Consider the following 11,038-nt stretch of genomic DNA (forward strand, 5'->3'; position numbering starts at 1 on the left):
TACAAGGTATAACACAATAAAAGAAAATGCTCCTCAATTTGAAAAAATAAACTCATAATGGTTAGAACCTCTGTATCCCCAACGGAGTTGCCATTCTCTTGACATCCCGAGAGAGGGCGCAACGTCGCGGTGACTCACCAAACAAATAGTTATTTAATTTTTTTTAAAGAATTAAAAGAATTTTAAAAAGGGAAAAGGAGAATATTAAAAGGGGTTTAAAAGGGTAAAAGGGGTAAAAGAGAGTCGCCACCTAATTTTAGGAAAAATAGGAAACCATTTAAGTGATCTACGAAACCATTAGATTCTAGGTAAGAGGTTCAAGTTATTCCGAAGGGAAGGTGTTATGCATCCTTCGAAATCCACAAATGTGGGTCCCGACTAAATTCATTTTTTCAAATTGAGGAGGAGATAAAAAACAATATACAAATATAATAAACATGCAATATATACAAGTAATAAAATAAAACTCGGCCTAAAGTTTACCTAACATCGATATACACAAAATAATGAATTGAAAAATATAATTCGAACTCCTTTCGAATAGCTTCAATGGGAAGCAACTCCGGGGTAGCTGTAAACACACTTAGTAAAAGTGTTAGTAATAAATAAATATGAATAAAATTGAATAACTCAAATAACAACTTAAAAATAAAAACCTGTCTTATTAACATGAGAGGCCTTGGAAATCGATGGTAATTTCTTCATCGGCCAATAATAAACAAAGTATATGACCTTAACTAAATTTCTGTCTTTTAAAATGGGGAGGCCTCATAAACCGACAGAGAGAATTTTTCATTGGCCATTTTAACTTATTTAGCATTAACAAACATTAAAACTTTTAACATCTACAAAATAAGATGCCGAAGCAACAAACCCCAACATGAAAATTAAAATAATAAAGAAAAGAAAAAAAAATATCCCAAATACAAATAACAATTAGCAGCCAAAGGAGTAATTAAGAATTGCGCAAATTTGATGTATAGCAGCCCACAAAGTTATCATTAGCAACAATTAGAGTTGGATAACAAAATTAACATCCAAAATTGAAATTACGGAGTAAAGTTTCAAAAAAAATCAACAGAAAATAATATAAGGAATAAAAATAACAATTTGAAATAGCAATGAGGACAAAATGAACAGTTAACCACACTTCGAATTTATTCTAATCGAAACAAGAAAATAAAAAACCATTTTATTGAATCTAATAAACAATAGAAAAATAGAGATAAAATATTATACTCTACCACATTAATCAACCTCAATCCATATTAATTAATAACTTTACCACTACATTTATATCAAATTAGAAAAATGACTTCTCCACCTTGACTCAAATGGTTACTTCTCACTTAGTATCAATCAAGCAACTAGAAACTCAAATGTGCTAGATCTCCGCCTATCAAAATCCAAGGCAAAAAGGATTGTTGCCTAGTGACATTATCCCATATCCCAAGAATGAGTGTTGATGAAATGAAAAATATGTCATTCCAAAATTTTAAATAAGACACTACTTGGGAGGCAACTCATGTTTATTTTACTGCTTCCAATAACGTGTGTTGTGAGTGCAGGTTCAAAAGAAGTCAAAATGTTGAGAAAGGTAACTTTGGTGCTGCCAAAATCATTGTGCAGACATCTTAATGTTCTCCTACTGTGCTGATTTTTAAAAAAAAAATGGTACTTTCAACTTCGGCAAACACAGATCAAGCCAACGATCCGCTGAAGTGCATTAAGCGGACTCATCGAGTCCGCCATTGATCTTCAGGTTTGGTACTTGTTCAGGCCTCATCGGCGAGCTTAAACTCCTTTGGTGATTTACCGAATTCATTCGACGATGTTAGTCATAGTCCGCCGAGTGCGCTTGAGTTTGGCCAATGGACTTTTCAAGTTCCAAAAGAAAACCTTTCATCTTTTTAAGCTTATTTTCTTCCTAAACTCCCCATACCTTTGATTTGGTTATTTTGAGACCTATTTTGCGTGATTTCAATTTCTTGGAGTGTATTGGACGGTTAGATTCTTGATCCCAGACCCCTCTTCCTCGATTTTGTGCCTATATATCATCTCTAGTTGGTTTTTGAGTTCTATATATTGCTATTTGTGCTAAAACTTGATGCTTCGAATGTTGTCTTAGTATTGTCATTGATATCTTGTTGTTTAATTTGTGTGTATAGTGCTAAATGCATCATATTGAACTGTGCCCATGAGTTAGGATAGTTGATTTTGTGCCAAAAATTGTTAAAATCGATTGTGATGGTTAAAAGTTGAAATTGAATCCTTCAATGTACCGGATCTTGCTTGAATTAAGTATGGGTGAAGTCTGATTAGCCAGTGTTGCCTCGAAGGCTTGCATTTTTCCAATGATAGATAGAGTGATGATTTTCTTAATGGAAAATCGTCAATTTGGGTAGTACTTTGTGAAATCTAGGGGAAGTTTGAGTACCCATAGGTAGTAAAGAATATGGGTAGACTATAAAACTAATTGGGTATTGTTGTGTATTGGTGTTGAAATTGTGAAAATAGGCACTAGGCTAAATATTACATATTCGGTGGGCTTGTCTTAGCTCTCCAAGGTGATTAGTCGAATCACCGAGTAAGTCCCAGACCACCTTTTGTGCTTAAATATGTGACTTGGGTATCGTCCCTTTCAGCAGGATTGCCTTAGCTCGCCAAAACCCACTCGACGTATCACCCAGTGGGAATGGACATCAACCGTTGTGCTTGTTCCTTTTAATTTTCACTATCACATTTAGTGGACTTGTCTTAGTTCGTCGAAACCATCTTTGTGGATCGCTGACTTGGAAATGACTCCCCCTTTCATGCATGAGTTAAAATTAAATTATGCATTGTCAACTTTGGCGAGCTCGCCTAACCTGTTAACTGAATTGCCTTCCCCGTAGGCGATCCTCAGCATCTATTTTGAACTGTGTTTCTTTTTGCATTTGATTTCCACTAACCTTCACCGGATTTATATTTGAAATTGTTGTGCCTTGCAGGATATGGCCAGAACAAAAGGAAAGAATGGTATCCTCCAACTCCGAGGCTGAGAAAGAATCTCCTCCTTCTACCCCTTTGAAAAATAATAAGTAGATATCTATCAACGAGCCATCTGAGGCTCCCCAACAACAACAAACCTCTCCACACTCTTCTACACATATCAATGAGCAACCAAAGAAGGTGGTTGCTAGAAAGAGGATGGACATCCGATCCAAGTTGGTACAAACTCCTCAAGCTCAATCCCTTGCATCTCGCATTCTCCAATTATTTCTCAAAGAACCCTCAATATGATCAAAGCTGATAGAGATCATACTATTCTAAAGGAGAGGTAATTCTCCATTGATGGAGTTATTGATGAGTTGAGAATTTCGACTCATTTGGGGCTTAATATCTAGAATTTTAATGTCATCTATACCTATTTCATGCTCTAAACTAATGTTTAGATGCTAATTTGCAGCAATGAATGCAAAAGAGCAAGGCAAGGACATTACCGGACAAAAAGGCGCAAAAAAGCTGAACAATCTGAAGACAAGAAAGGCTGATAATCGTCAAGATCACTCAGCGAGTGGCCGAGTGGCACTTCAGCTCGCCAAAAAGTACAGCAGGCCAACCTTGGGAAGAAGGCAACTCGGCAATGGAAAATGGCATTTCTCTGGCATTGCATCCAAATTCACACAAAGGGGTTAATGAGGAACATTCTTCATCATCCATGAACTTAGGCAACATATTGTAGAGAGAAAAACTCATCTTCTTAGCTTAGAATAAATTTCATATTGCTTTTAATTTTTGGATTGAGACATTGAAGGCAAGTTGTCTCACAATTCATCTTTCTGGTTTGAAGATGGTGTTATGGATGGTAAAAAAATTTCCCTTCTTCACTTCCTTGTTTTGCATTGCTATAATTATAGGTGTAATTATGTGTATGAAATTGGGGATTTTGTGCTAGAAATAGACAAATCTATTTGGATATTTTATTTATTGCTCTATTGCTTTTGTAATTCCTTGTTTCCATGCTTGAATTCATGAAATGGGTTTAATCTAATTATCATATTTGAATTTAGGGAAAGAGGAAAAATATTCCCCCAAACTATCGTAAATGGTATACAGATATCCTCCGTCATATTTTTAGGACATTGATGTCCCTGTCGTCCAAAAACTAGAGCAAATATGCCCTTCATTCTAACGGGAGACTAAATAGGGACACGTGGCGTAATATTATCCGTTGATTCGATATTTAATAAATGTCGAGTCACTGGATAAGATTATGACACGTGTATGCCCGTTAGTATAATGGGTATATATGCTCTAGTTTTTGGACGGCAGGGGCACCAATGTCCCAAAAGTATAACGGAGGATATCTGCATACCATTTACGATAGTTTGGGGGGTATATTTGTCATTTTTCCTTTGAATTTATGATTTAGGATTGCAAGCTTGAATTATTCTTCTAATTTTTAGGGGTTGGTCGAAAGAGAATTCATGACGTAGAGAATTAGGTTGATAATCATTTTTGTCTTTGAGTCCTAAATGTGAGACCGAAAGGAGATAATTTAGGTCTACATTGTTGAATGATAAACTTTCTAGAAATAGAGGTTCAAACTAAGGTATTGGATTGCTTTGTTGTTGACATGATTGAGATCGAAAGGAGATATCGTGATATAACCCTTTGAGACCGAAAGGAGATTAGGGTTATTTTATGATGATCTAGCCTATCTATGATTGAATGAGCATGTGGTGAATTGCAATGGATCATTGAGTGTTTATTGAATTCCAAATTTTCTTAATTCTCATATGCCCCTTGCTTGATATTGTCTCGGCCTAAACCTTTGTTTAGTTACCAAAATCACCTTTTATTTGATAAACTTTGTAACTTTTTTGTTTAGATTCAAACTTGTAACTATTCATTCTCTATTTTTTCAATTACCGACAAATTGTTCTCTGTGGGATTCGACCCCGACTCTTAGTTGGGTATTTTTATTTTAATTGGTTTTGAAGAGTAGTTTAGGCATTATCAGCTAGTCCATAACACTTCCTTGCCATTTCTATACTTGTCGTGTTACTCTTTGCCATACTAACAATATCTTCTAAACTCCAACTGGTATAATGTGTTAGTTCGAAGCTGATATGAGATGTTAGTTTGAAGTTGATATGAAGTTTTGATGATTTAACAAACTTATCGATCTAACAAGGAACCATATCCTTGTAATTGGGACTGCTGACAGAGAAAAGAATGAATAAACTTAGTGTGAGGAATATTTGTGTGTAATCATCAAAAGGGGGGAAATGTTATATTCTAGGTGTTTTGATGATCCTCACAATGCAGGGACCTGGTCCCTGGCAGAGTGCTCTCGTCCAGATACAAATGGAGTACAGCTATAAAGTTGTCATGTCAGGTGGTAGGTGAAAAATGCAGTGTCCTACACCAATAGGAAGAGCGGACGAGATTGTATGTTTCAGTGTCTCACAAATGCAGGGACCTGGTCCCAGGCAGAGTTCTCTCGTCCAGATCTATAATGGGGTATAGCTGTAAAGTTGTCGTGTCAGAGGTTGGTGAGGCGTCAGCGTACTACACCAATCAGAATGGACGAGAGTGTTTTTCCAACGGGTAATAATTCTTTATGGTTGATATTTTCTACATGACAAACACCATATTAAATTCATTCATCCTAAGAAGGAAGTCAGCCAACAAGCCTTTTCAAGAACCCACAAAGAAGTTTGAAAGGGACCTGGTCCGTGCAAGACTGCGATATGAAAAGGTGACAAGACAGCTGTCAGAAAAGCTACCACCTCTGATGTGGTAGGTGCACAGATTTTCTAAACAACAGGTCTTCAGCCAATAGGATTGTTTCAACAAGTTTGTGTTGATTTATATTATCTCTTTCCAAAATACACAAACTGAAGATTTGGCAAACTAAATTTGGATTTTCTCTCAAAATTCATAAGCTTGAAAAGAAGGCCATCTTTAAGGAAGAACATTGCTCAACTCAACAAAGGGACCTAATAGAGTGAAGAAGAGTCTTTGTTGTACTTAGAGGTTTGTGCCTCATGTGCTTACATTGTAAATCTGATCCTAATCTATAAAGGATTCAGATCTTGTTTCGGTTTCTAATAGTCTAAGACATCTAGAGTTAGGTGATTTAGTGGGCAACATTATTGTTGCTTAGTCAAAATCTAAATCTTCTAGAGAGTGGTAGTTTAGTGGGCGGTGTGGTATCCGCTTAGAAAATTCTATATTAATCGGTGAGGGTTAGTATAGTGGGCAGTGTTGTATCTGCTCTGGCTCATCTAAGTCATAAGAGATATTACTTAATGTGGAAATTAGCAGGCTAATCTTATTTTGTAAAGTGGCTTTTACTTTTGCTTGGAGAAGATTAGTGGAAGCAGTTTGAAAAGTCCTGTTGAGAACAGGTCGTGGTTTTACTCCGTTGAGCAAGGAGGTTTCCACGAAAAGTTGCTTGTCAATCTTTACTTTCAGCATTTGTTCTTTACTGTCTAATATTGTAACTGTGTTGAGGACCTGGTCCCATCGATAGTCGTGGACGCATACATTCTAACAAGTGGTATCAGAGCCTGGGCTCTCTATCTGGTTAACACCAAGAGAGAAGTTCCTGCGAGGAATGGCGTCACCACTGAATCAGCAAAGAAGTCAGTCCTCCACAAGACCTCCTCTTTTTAAGGGTCAGTTCTATAGACACTGGAGGATTAGAATGAGAGACTATCTTATGGCTGAGGATATTGAAGTGTGGGACGTGATATGTGAAGGTCTTTATGTGCCAACCATGGAGGTTAAGGTTGGAGAGATAACAAGAGTGATTCCCAAAACTAGAAAACAGTATAATGACTCTGACAAGCAACTAGTTCGGAAAAATCACAAAGCCAAGAAGCTACTTATGTGTGGCATTGGAATGGACGAATACGATCTGATCTCTTCGGGCAAATCAGCCAAAGAAATTTGGGATCTGCTGAGAACTACCTATGAGGGAACGGAAGAAACAAGGAAATCTAAGCTAGATTTCTTTACTACTCAGTTCAAAAGTTTCACATGAAAGAAGGTGAACCTGTGCATGAAATGCACACAAGATTTTCTACCATTATAGATGAGCTCATGTTCCTTGAAGAACCAGTCCCCTTGTGCAGACAAATCTCCAAGATTTTGGAAATTTCTCCCAGATCTTGGACAAATAGGTTTGCGATTGGCAATAAGACAAGGAAACCTGAAGAAATAACTCTGTGTGCACTGTTTGAGCATCTTCAAGCTTATGAGATGCATATAAAAGGGAAGGGTGGTCTCATTTTCAAAGGTGAAGACATAAGGGCAGATATGACTGGTGATGCTGATCAGAAGGGAGATGCAAAAAGGGATAAATCACTAGCTTCTAAGGTGTCACAAGTGAAATTTCTAAAATAGATGAGACCATGAAGAAAAAAAATCACAACAGTGCTACAAGCTCTAGTAACGTATGTTACAAGTGTGATCAACCAGGTCACTCCATTAGAAACTTCTCTATAAACAAAGCTGACCACGGAGAATATGTCAAGCCTGGAGAAAGTAAAGACAAATAGGGGGACCTAGTCCGTCTAAAGCTAAGCAGAACAGAAGCCTTTTTCCAGGCAGTGAAGAAGGATGTGGCTGCATGGGAAAATTCCTCAAGTGATTCAGATGATTCTGAGCACTCTAATGATGCTTTCATGGCAAAGTCAAATGTGGAGGGTGCTGATGAAAAGGTAATCCTATCTTATTTCAAGCAAAACTTGAATACCTTTTCTACCAGTAAATTGAGAAAGCTAGATGTTGTATTACTTGATGTGATAAGTAAGCTAACAACTGAGGATGATCTCGTGAACAATAGCCTAGACATCTCTCAAGATGGAAAAATTGCTTTAGTTCCCCAAATATCTGATATTGAAAATCAAATGGTTATTTTAGAAGCTGAAAATCCAGAACTGAAGGAAAAGATAAAGGGGGTAACTACTACAGTTTTTAAAGCAAAAAATGAGGCAAGCAGCTTGCAGCTGGAGCTTGAAAATAAGCTGCATACTGCTGAAATGAAGATGAAATTGGCTTTGGAAAGAAATCTTGAGTTGGAGAGGGACCTAGTCCGTGTAAAAGAGGAACTTGAAAAATCCCTCAAATGGACCAATTCTTCTAAGATCCTTACAGATCTAATTGGTCAAGGAAACAACAATAGAAGAGGGCTGGGCTATACGAAGATAGATCCCCCGTACAATCCTCACATCAAATTTGTTTCTGATGCTGATAATCTGTTGTGTGTGTATTGTGGTCGAGATGGACATCTTAGAAAGGATTGTCCTGTTCTGAAAAAATATGGAGAAAGTTCGTCAAACTATTCCCAAGAGAGGAATAGATTGAAGAAGGGACCTGGTCCTACTTATGGATATAAGTTGAAGAAAACCAGTCTGCCTCACTGGATGAAAGACTTTCTTATCACTCCGTTATCTTCTTACTGGGAACTCCGTCTCAAATGGGTTCCCAAGGCTAACAAGTGATTTGTTATGCAAGTGAGAGGAAGTAGCAACAGTCAGTGGTGGTTCATGAACAGCGGATGCTCAAAGCACTGGACTGGGAGAACTGAAAAACTTCCTCTCTTTCAAGGCACTTCAAGGTAGAGGTGTCTCTTTTGGCAATGGCAAGAAACGATATATTCTTGGTGTAGGCAGGACTTGAAAATCTGTGAAACACTCATTTAAAATTGTGTACTATGCCAATGGTTGAAGTACAATATTTTAAGTGTTTCACAAATATGTGATGAATGAAATGAAGGTGCAATCCTATCATAAAATGTGTTGTCACAAACTTGCTCTCTCGGGTGATGATCTTGAAAGAAAAGAGATGCAAGAACATGTATATTGCTGATCTGAATACTGCTCGTAGTGACAGTCTCACTTTCCTTAGAGTTCAAGGTGAGAATGCTCAGGTATGACACAAGAGACGCGCTCATGTAAGTGCTTCTCTGTTGCACAAACTTGTATCAAGGGACCTTGTCACGACCCGAGAGCACCCCCTAGTCGTAACCGGCGTATTCGACCTCGAAGAGGTCAAATACAAGCCTCATGGATCATTCATTGCATATGATACTAAAAAAAAAAAACTTAAAACTTTCTTCACACACGAAGATACTTTCATTAAATAGCAAGCGGAAGACTTTCTAGACTTTATACATGATGTCTCAAAACCATCTAATACTTGAATACAACATTGGGACTAAGCCCACTCAAAACTATAACAAAACTACAAGACATAAAGGAACATGTTGGTTATTGTCTTCGAATCTATGAGGACTCACCAAGTCTTCATCTTCAAGCACCTTAGAAACCTATCCTTCAACCATAGAACTCCAATATCTCCAATCCCCATACTTTAGTCAAAAGGGGAAGAAATGGGGTTAGCACAATTAAGCACTAAGTATGGAAGCCATGCAAAATCATGCAAAAAGGGACATTTATTGGAGAAACATGTTTTTATGCCATTTGGTAAAACTTTATGAGATACACGTATAAGAGCCACAATACTCAACCATCACCAACATACAAGTCATTAATCATAATATAGACATGCTCAATACATATAAACCCAATTACCATTACATTTAACCATCCACCTCAAGTAATCATACTTCACAAGTATCAATACACAACACATGAACATATTCGTGAAATAAGTCATTTCATGATCTTAGGACCTCTATCTAAAGTTACCCTAAGACACACTTGAGTAAGACATGAAGTGGCCGCCCATACATCCTCTTCAAGAACACCTAAGTGTTCGTAAAGGCTACCCTAGACAACAACCTTTACATTTCAATACCACATGCTAAATAGTTCATTTCCGTAATATAAGAGAGACATGCAATATACTATAAGGATAACAAGTCAACATTATTATTTAGAGTCATTTAGGACAGATTCATGCATTTAGAGGACTTCATAGAATAGCCATTAAGGCTTAGGGAACTCACTTTAGTATCTTCTAAGCCTACTTGTGCCATGTGTAGATAGCATCACACACTACTACCTACACGTTGTAGAACATATCCAATAACTAGAGTGCACTTCCCACATAATGGTAATAGGCATTAACCAACATAGACCATACTAGCTAGGCATGGAATCCAGCATCATAAATCCCACGCCATAGAGGGTGTTCTACTTGCCAAGGGTAGAACTAGTAATCAACCCATGTAGGCATATAGTTTAGGGGATATCCAAAGATTTTCATTGGACTCTTGCCTTTTCTACAGGAAGAGACACCATCTTAACCATATCTACTCGGTGCTAGTTCCCATAGAGTAGTTTCATTCATATGTATGTGCTAGAGAGGGCACCATTATTAGGTCTAGCCGACCCATAGTACCTTTACCAAGAAGGGCACCATGCTAGGTGTAGCCGATCAAGGTTCATTAAGGATAGCTCATTGACTATCTTAGAGAGGGCTTTCTACCGTTCCGGTCCACCAACTCTAAGTCTATCATTTCACTCAAGAAGAAGGTCATCACCCTTAGGTCCACCTCTTCAAGGTTTCACATTCACTTAGGGGTCTAGTCTCATCATGAAAGGGCACCATGCTTAGGTCTAGCCGATTCAAGGTATAGCCTAGAATACATCTTTAGTCATTCATAGAAAGGGCACCATACTTAGGTCTAGCCGATTCAAGATATTCATTCATTCATTCAAGAAAAGGTTACCAATATAGGTCTACCAATTCATGCTCAATTATACACTTAAGTCAAGATATATTCATTACTCAAGAGAAGGATGCCTAAGCCTTACCAAGGCAAGAGATCATATTTAACAACTTTCATTCATCAAGAAAAGGCACATAAGTCTACCAATTCTATACATACATCACATTATAGAGATCCTTCACATTCCATCATCATCACATATGAACATTAAGAGAGGACATACTTTCAATCACAATACAATAACACATTATACAAGATCACCTTGAGATCACATGAACACCTTTACATTCACAACATGATTACCTTTACTTCATTAGATTCTCAGTCAAATACTATCACATCACA

Source organism: Solanum tuberosum, unplaced genomic scaffold, assembly GCF_000226075.1.
Source record: "Solanum tuberosum cultivar DM 1-3 516 R44 unplaced genomic scaffold, SolTub_3.0 scf00399, whole genome shotgun sequence".
Taxonomy (NCBI): domain Eukaryota; kingdom Viridiplantae; phylum Streptophyta; class Magnoliopsida; order Solanales; family Solanaceae; genus Solanum; species Solanum tuberosum.